The sequence below is a fragment of the Schistocerca nitens genome, chromosome 7 (genome assembly GCF_023898315.1).
Source record: "Schistocerca nitens isolate TAMUIC-IGC-003100 chromosome 7, iqSchNite1.1, whole genome shotgun sequence".
Lineage (NCBI taxonomy): Eukaryota > Metazoa > Arthropoda > Insecta > Orthoptera > Acrididae > Schistocerca > Schistocerca nitens.
Window position 1 is genome coordinate 110,267,689 of NC_064620.1, and position 8,471 is coordinate 110,276,159.

Consider the following 8,471-nt stretch of genomic DNA (forward strand, 5'->3'; position numbering starts at 1 on the left):
ACATAAAATTGCATGATACTTTTCCTTTTGCGAGAAGTATATCTGTAAGACAAAATTTCAAAACGTGCGAGAAGCCATATTGACACCTCTACGTAAGAGTGTACAGCTTCGCCCATGCCGGTGTCACCGCTGCTTGCCTCAACGTTTCTACTTCGAGCCCTCCAAAGCCATAGTAAACGCTACTACCTCGTTCGTCCTGGGATTCTGCTGCTTCTCTATCTTCAAAATTGAATAGAAATCAAACAATATCTTCAATTTCTACACTGATTGCTTCAGTAAACTGGAAATTCTCCCCCGCACGTTTTCAATCTACCCTGGTAAACAGTAATTTATTCTTCAACTGTACCTGAGTTAGTACGTAATACTAATGTCGGTAATGAGCGTGGGCAGGGAAATGAAATCTCACGGCCATGACTAAAATTGAGCTGCACTTGGAGCAAAATTACTCTCCTGTGTGAATCCCTTCATCGCAGCATAGCATTTGCATCCTACGACCTGAATTATTTTCTGTATGGATCCTCTACAGTATTTGTCCTCCACTGCTCCCTCTAGTAGCATTTAGTTATTCTCTGATTTCTTAATAGACGTTCTGTCATCCTGTCACTTCATCTTATCGGTGTTTTCCATATTTTCCTTTCCTCGCTGCTCGTGAGGAGGAACCCCCCATTCCTTACCCTATCAGTCCACCTGTTTTCAACATTCTTCTGTAACACCACATCTCAAATGCTTAGATTTTCGTCTCTGCTCGGTTTATCACAGTCCATGTTTCACTACCATGCAACGATCTGCGGCAAATATACTTCCTCATAAATTTTTTCATCGTAAGGCCTACGTTTGATACTTAGCCTTTTCTTGCCGAAATATGCACATTTTGCTAGTTCTAGTCTGCTTTTATGCCCTTCTTGCTCTATTCGTCATAGTTTATTTTGCTGACGACTAAAAGAACTCCTTAATTTCATATACTTCGTGATCAGCACTAATGATGCAAGTCAGTCGCTGTTCTCATTCCTCATACTTTTCATTACTTTCCTCTTTTCTTTTTTATTTACTCTCAGTCCACATTCTGAACTCAATTGACTGTTCATTCCAATTGACATATCCTGTAATTCTTCTTCACTTTCACTGATGATAGCAATGTCATCAGCAATCCGTACCATTGATATCCTTTCACCTTCAATTTTAATCCCACTCTTCAACCTTTCTTTCATTTCTTCGACGTATAGATTGAACAGAGGAGTGAAAGACTACATCCCTGTCTTAGTTCCTTTTTAACAAGTGCACTCTGTCCTTGGGTTTCCGCTCTTCTATCTAGTATGTGTTAAATATTACTTCCCCTATATCTTACACCCATTTATCTCAGGATTTCGAACATCTTGTACCATTTTATACAGTCGAACACTTATTCCAGGTCGCCAAGTCCTATGAATATGTCTTGATTCTCCTCCAATCTTGCTTCCATTATCATTCACAATTTTAGAAATGTCTCTCTGGTGCCTTTACCTTTCCTAAAGCCGAACTGATCCTAATAATAGGTCCTCAATTTGCTTTCCTATTCTTCCCCATATTATCCATCAGTATACTATTCTTCCCAGCTACTTAAATGCATCAGCTGTTAAGCTGGTTGTGAGATAATTGTCGAACTCAACGGCTCTTGCAGTCAAGTGAATTGTGCAGATGACGATTTTTCTCAACTCCGATGGTACAACTTTCTACACACCAATGTAATTAATCGTTTTGTTGCCAATACCCATAATGGTTTTAGAGTTTCCGATGGGATGTTATCTATTTCTTCAGCCTTATTTGACTTTAAGTTTCCCAAAGCTCTTCGAAATTCTGATTCTGTTGCTGGAGCCCATATCTCTTGCCTATCGACTCCTGTTTCTTCTTGTATCATCACCAGATGAGTGCTCCATCTCATAGAGGCCGTCGATACTCTTTCCATGTCCACTCTCTTCTCTGCGTTTAACAGTGGTATTTCCATCGCACTCTTAATATTACGGACCTTGGTTTTAATTTCACAGTCGTTCTGACAATAATTTCTTTTCCGATTTCTTCACATTTTTCATGTAGCCATTTCACCTTAGCATTCCTGCATTTAGTACTTATTACATCCCTAAGTGACTTGTACTTCAGTATGTTATTTACAACAATTTCTATGACGAATAAAAATACTGAGAATCACAAAGAACTGTTAAATATGATTATTAGTTGAGCCACGTGGTAGTGCAACAAAATACTCATACTCCATGTGCCGTAATGGAAGGTACCGAACTACACTGAAGTGCTAAAGTGCGTATTCAAATACAGAGATGTGTAAACAGGCAGACTACTGCGCTGCGGTCGGCAACATCTATATAAGACAACAAGTGTTTGGCTCAGTTGTTAGACCGATTACTCCTGCTACACTGGCAAGTTATCAAGATTTATGTGAGTTTGAACTTCGTGTTATAGTCGGCGCACGAGCGATGGGACGGAGGTAGCGATGAAGTGGGGATTTTCCCGTACGGCTATTGCACGAGTGTACCGTTAATATCAGGATTCCGTCCGCCCCGGTAGCTGAGTGATCAGCGTGACAGACTGTCAATCGTAAGGGCCCGAGTTCGATTCCCGGCTGGGTCGGAGATTTTTCTCCGCTCAGGGACTGGGTGTTGTGTTGTCCTAATCATCATCATTTGATCCCCATCGACGCGCAGGTCGCCGAAGTGGCGTCAAATCGAAAGACCTGCACCAGGCGAACGGTCTACCCGACGGGAGGCCCTAGCCACACGACATTTCCATTTCCATCAGGATTCCGATAAAACATCAAATCTCCGACATCGCTATGGACGGAACAAGCTCCTGCAAGAACGGGACCAACGACGACTGAAGAGACTTGTTTAACGTGAGAGAAGTGCAACTCTTCCGCAAATTGCTGCAGAATTCAATGCTGAGCCATCAAGTGTTAGCTTGCGAGCCATTCCACAACGTAACATCATCGATATGGGCTTTCGGAGCCGAAGGAACACTCGTGTTCCCTTGATGACTGCACGACACAAAGATTTACACCTCGCATGGACCTGTCAACACCGACGTTGGACTGTTGGTGACTGGAAACATGTTGCCTGGTCAGACGAGTCTCGTTTCAAATTGTGCTGGATGTGGTAATTTCCTATGAGACCATACTAATTAGGTCATCGGTCCCTAGGTTTACACACTACTTAATCTGACTTTAAACTAACTTACGCTAAGGACAATAATCACACTCATGCCAGAGGGAGGACTGGAACCTCCGACATGGAGAGCCACGCAAACCGTGGCAAAGCGTCTCATACCACGCGGCTACGCAGCGCGTCTTCAGATTGTATCGAGCTGATGGACGTATACTGGTATGGCGACAATCTCATGAATCCATGAACCCTTCATGTCAGCCGGGGCCTGTTCTAAATGCTGGAGGCTTTGTAAGGCTGTGAGGATTGTGCAGTTGGAGTGAGACGTTTAGGTACCACTCTAACAGGTCACACTTACGTAACCATCCTGTCTGATGGCCTGAATCCATTCATGTGCATTGTGTATTCCGAACGACTTGGGCGTTTGCAGCAGGACAATGCGACACCTCACACATCCAGAATTGCTACAGGATGGCTTCAGGAACACCCTTCTGAGTTTAAACAAATCCGCTGGCCACCAGACTCCTCAGCCATGAACATTATTGAGCATGAATGAGATTTTCACTCTGCAGCGGAGTGTGCGCTGATATGAAACTTCCTGGCAGATTAAAACTGTGTGCCGGACCGAGACTCGAAATCGGGACCTTTGCCTGAATTACCGAAGCACGACTCACGCCCCGTACTCACAGCTTTTCTTGTGCCAGTATCTCGTCTCCTACCTTCCAAACTTTACAGAAGCTCTCCTGCGAAACCTTGCAGAACTAGCACTCTTGAAAGAATATCCTCTCTTTCAGGAGTGCTAGTTCTGCAAGGTTCGCAGGCGAGATTCTGTAAAGTTTGGAAGGTAGGAGACGAGATACTGGCAGAAGTAAAGCTGTGAGTACCGGGCGTGGGTTGTGCTTCGGTAGCTCAGTTGGTAGAGCACTTGCCCGTGAAAGGCAAAGGTCCCGAGTTCGAGTCTCGGTCGGGCACGCCGTTTTAATCTGCCAGGAATTTTTATTATTGAGCATATCTGGCATGCACTGCAATGGGCGACTCAGAAGAGATCTTCAACCCCTCGTACTCTTACGGATTTATGGACAGCCGTGCAGGATTGATGGTGTCAATTTCCTCCAGCAGTACTTCAGAAATTAGTCGAGTCCATGCCACGTTGTATAGTGGCACCTCTGCGTGTTCGCGAGGGCCCTACACGACGACAGGCGGGTGTACCAGTTTCTTTGGCTCTTCAGTATATGACACGCGTTACTCTTGACTACTATGCCTCGTTTATGCCAGACAGGCTGCTTTTTAGATACTGATAAATGTTTCTGGAGGCCACAAGAGCTTTACCAGTAAATCACAGAGCCGTCTCGTCCGCGAAAGCGAAAGCGTCGTAGGCCGTAATGCAGTTTGCTTGTAGCGCGCCAGACGGGGAGGGGTCGCGGCGAGGCTGTCCGACGTCAAAGCGCGGCCCTGCCCCTAAGCTGAGGCGGCCTTCTCATTAGACACAGTTGCGGTGGGACAGCCTCGCGGTGGATGTTGGAGCTGCTCGCTGCCCTCGGAGGACTCCATGTTTCCACGCCGGAAAAGAAAGAAAGACAAAACAATACTCAGAAATAGGTAGAAAACAAGATCAATGTCTTTGTAATGTGAAAAAAAAATGGCTCTGAGCACTATGGGACTCAACTGCTGTGGTCATAAGTCCCCTAGAACTTAGAACTACTTAAACCTAACTAACCTAAGGACAGCACACAACACCCAGCCATCACGAGGCAGAGAAAATCCCTGACCCCGCCGGGAATCGAACCCGGGAACCCGGGCGTGGGAAGCGAGAACGCTACCGCACGACCACGAGATGCGGGCTGTAATGTGAAATGATGAATACAACAGAAAAAACTAATTTACGAATAAAAGTTCGTCAGCAGTCTGTGTTAGGGGAGTGTAGGGATAAATGACCATACGGGGCAGGTGGTCAACGGCTGTAGTTTTTTAACTACCCGCTTTACACCGCTGCCGGTCAGTCGACAGACATTGTCGCGAGTGACTCGATATCGCTTCCCTTGAATCTTTTATTTCAATAGCCGGTCGCTCGTGGCCGAGCGGTTCTGGGCGCTTCAGTCTGGAACCGCGCGACCGCTACGGTCACAGGTTCGAATCCTGCCTCGGGCATGGATGTGTGTGATGTCCTTAGCTTAGTTAGGTTTAAGTGGTTCTAGGGGACTGATGACCTGAGATGTTAAGTCCCATAGTACTTAGAGCCAATTTTATTTCAACAAACAGGAAGTAGTTTTCATGATTTTAGCTTTAATACACCTTAATATTATATAGGATGTCAATACTTTCTTTTTCCTTATGTTAGACTCTTCCCCCATGAACAATGGACCTTGCCGTTGGTGGGGAGGCTTGCGTGCCTCAGCGATACAGATGGCCGTACCGTAGGTGCAACCACAACGGAGGGGTATCTGTTGAGAGGCCAGACAAACATGTGGTTCCTGAAGAGGGGCAGCAACCTTTTCAGTAGTTGCAGGGGCAACAGTCTGGATGATTGACTGATCTGGCCTTGTAACATTAACCAAAACGGCCTTGCTGTGCTGGTACTGCGAACGGCTGAAAGCAAGGGGAAACTACAGCCATAATTTTTCCCGAGGACATGCAACTTTACTGTATGATTAAATGATGATGGCGTCCTCTTGGGTAATATATTCCGGAGGTAAAATAGTCCCCCATTCGGATCTCCGGGCGGGGACTACTCAAGAGGACGTCGTTATCAGGAGAAAGAAAACTGGCATTCTACGGATCGGAGCGTGGAAAGTCAGATCCCTTAATCGGGCAGGTAGGTTAGGAAATTTAAAAACGGAAATGGATAGGTTAAAGTCAGATATAGTGGGAATTAGTGAAGTTCGGTGGCAGGAGGAACAAGACTTTTGGTCAGGTGATTACAGGGTTATAAATACAAAATCAAATAGGGGTAATGCAGGAGTAGGTTTAATAATGAATAAAAAAATAGAGTGCGGTTAGCTACTACAAACAGCATAGTGAACGCATTATTGTGGCCAAGATAGACACAAAGCCCATGCCTACTACAGTAGTACAAGTTTATATGCCAACTAGCTCTGCAGATGATGAAGAAATTGATGAAATGTATGACGAGATAAAAGAAATTATACAGGTAGTGAAGGGAGACGAAAATTTAATAGTCATGGGTGACTGGAATTCGTCAGTAGGAAAAGGGAGAGAAGGAAACATAGTAGGTGAATATGGATTGGGGGGAAGAAATGAAAGAGGAAGCCGCCTTGTAGAATTTTGCACAGAGCATAACTTAATCATAGTTAACACTTGGTTCAAGAATCATAAAAGAAGGTTGTATACCTGGAAGAATCCTGGAGATACTAAAAGGTATCAGATAGATTATATAATGGTAAGGCAGAGATTTAGGAACCAGGTTTTAAATTGTAAAACATTTCCAGGCGCAGATGTGGATTCTGACCACAATCTATTGGATATGAAATGCAGATTGAAACTGAAGAAACTGCAAAAAGGTGGGAATTTAAGGAGATGGGACCTGGATAAACTGAAAGAACCAGAGGTTGTAGAGAGTTTCAGGGAGAGCATAAGGGAACAATCGACAGGAATGGGGGAAAGAAATACAGTAGAAGAAGAATGGGTAGCTCTGAGGGATGAAGTAGTGAAGGCAGCAGAGGATCAAGTAGGTAAAAAGACGAGGGCTAATAGAAATCCTTGGGTAACAGAAGAAATATTGAATTTAATTGATGAAAGGAGAAAATATAAAAATGCAGTAAATGAAGCAGGCAAAAAGGAATACAAACGTCTCAAAAATGAGATCGACAGAAAGTGCAAAATGGCTAAACAGGGATAGCTAGAGGACAAATGTAAGGATGTAGAGGCTTGTCTCGCAAGTGGTAAGATTGATACTGCCTACAGGAAAATTAAAGAGACCTTTGGAGAGAAGAGAACCACTTGTATGAATATAAAGAGCTCAGATGGCAACCCAGTTCTAAGCAAAGAAGGGAAGGCAGAAAGGTTGAAGGAGTATATAGAGGGTTTATACAAGGGCGATGTACTTGAGGACAATTTTATGGAAATGGAAGAGGATGTAGATGAAGATGAAATGGGAGATAAGATACTGCGTGAAGAGTTTGACAGACCACTGAAAGACCTGAGCCGAAACAAGGCCCCGGGAGTAGACAACATTCCATTAGAACTACTGATGGCCTTGGGAGAGCCAGTCATGACAAAACTCTACCACCTGGTGAGCAAGATGAATGAGACAGGCGAAATACCCACAGACTTCAAGAAGAATATAATAATTCCAATCCCAAAGAAAGCAGGTGTTGACAGTTGTGAAAATTACCGAACTATCAGTTTAATAAGTCACAGCTGCAAAATACTAACGCGAATTCTTTACAGACGAAAGGAAAAACTGGTAGAAGCGAACCTCGGGGAAGATCAGTTTGGATTCCGTAGAAATGTTGGAACACGTGAGGCAATACTAACCTTACGACTTATCTTAGAAGAAAGATTAAGAAAAGGCAAACCTACGTTTCCAACATTTGTAGACTTAGAGAAAATTTTGACAATGTTAACTGGAATACTCTCTTTCAAATTCTGAAGGTGGCAGGGGTAAAATACAGGGAGCGAAAGGCTATTTACAATTTGTACAGAAACCAGATGGCAGTTATAAGAGTCGAGGGGCATGAAAGGGAAGCAGTGGTTGGGCAAGGAGTGAGGCAGGGTTGTAGCCTCTCCCCGATGTTATTCAATCTGTATGTTGAGCAAGCAGTAAAGGAAACAAAAGAAAAATTCGGAGTAGGTATTAAAATTCATGGAGAAGAAGTAAAAACTTTGAGGTTCGCCGATGACATTGTAATTCTGTCAGTGACAGCAAAGGACTTGGAAGAGCAGTTGAACGGAATGGACAGTGTTTCGAAAGGAGGATATAAGATGAACATCAACAAAAGCAAAACGAGTATAATGGAATGTAGTCAAATTAAATTGGGTGATGCTGAGGGGATTAGATTAGGAAACGAGACACTTAAAGTAGTAAAGGAGTTTTGCTATTTAGGTAGTAAAATAACTGATGATGGTCGAAGTAGAGAGGATATAAAATGTAGACTGGCAATGGTAAGGAAATCGTTTCTGAAGAGGAGAAATTTGTTAACATCGAGTATTGATTTAAGTGTCAGGAAGTCGTTTCTGAAAGTATTTGTATGGAGTGTAGCCATGTATGGAAGTGAAACATGGACGATAACCAGTTTGGACAAGAAGAGAATAGAAGCTTTCGAAATGTGGTGCTACAGAAGAATGCTGAAGATAAGGTGGGTAGAT

The 8,471-nt window shown here is 43.7% G+C and overlaps 1 non-coding gene across 1 annotated transcript; it reads left to right on the plus strand.

Annotated features, from left to right (window-relative positions):
* The first annotated feature begins 4,043 nt into the window (after positions 1-4,043).
* Trnas-uga (transfer RNA serine (anticodon UGA)) lies at positions 4,044-4,118 on the plus strand. Its single transcript has one exon. It is a non-coding gene; the product is annotated as a tRNA-Ser (tRNA).
* The last annotated feature ends 4,353 nt before the right edge of the window (positions 4,119-8,471 follow it).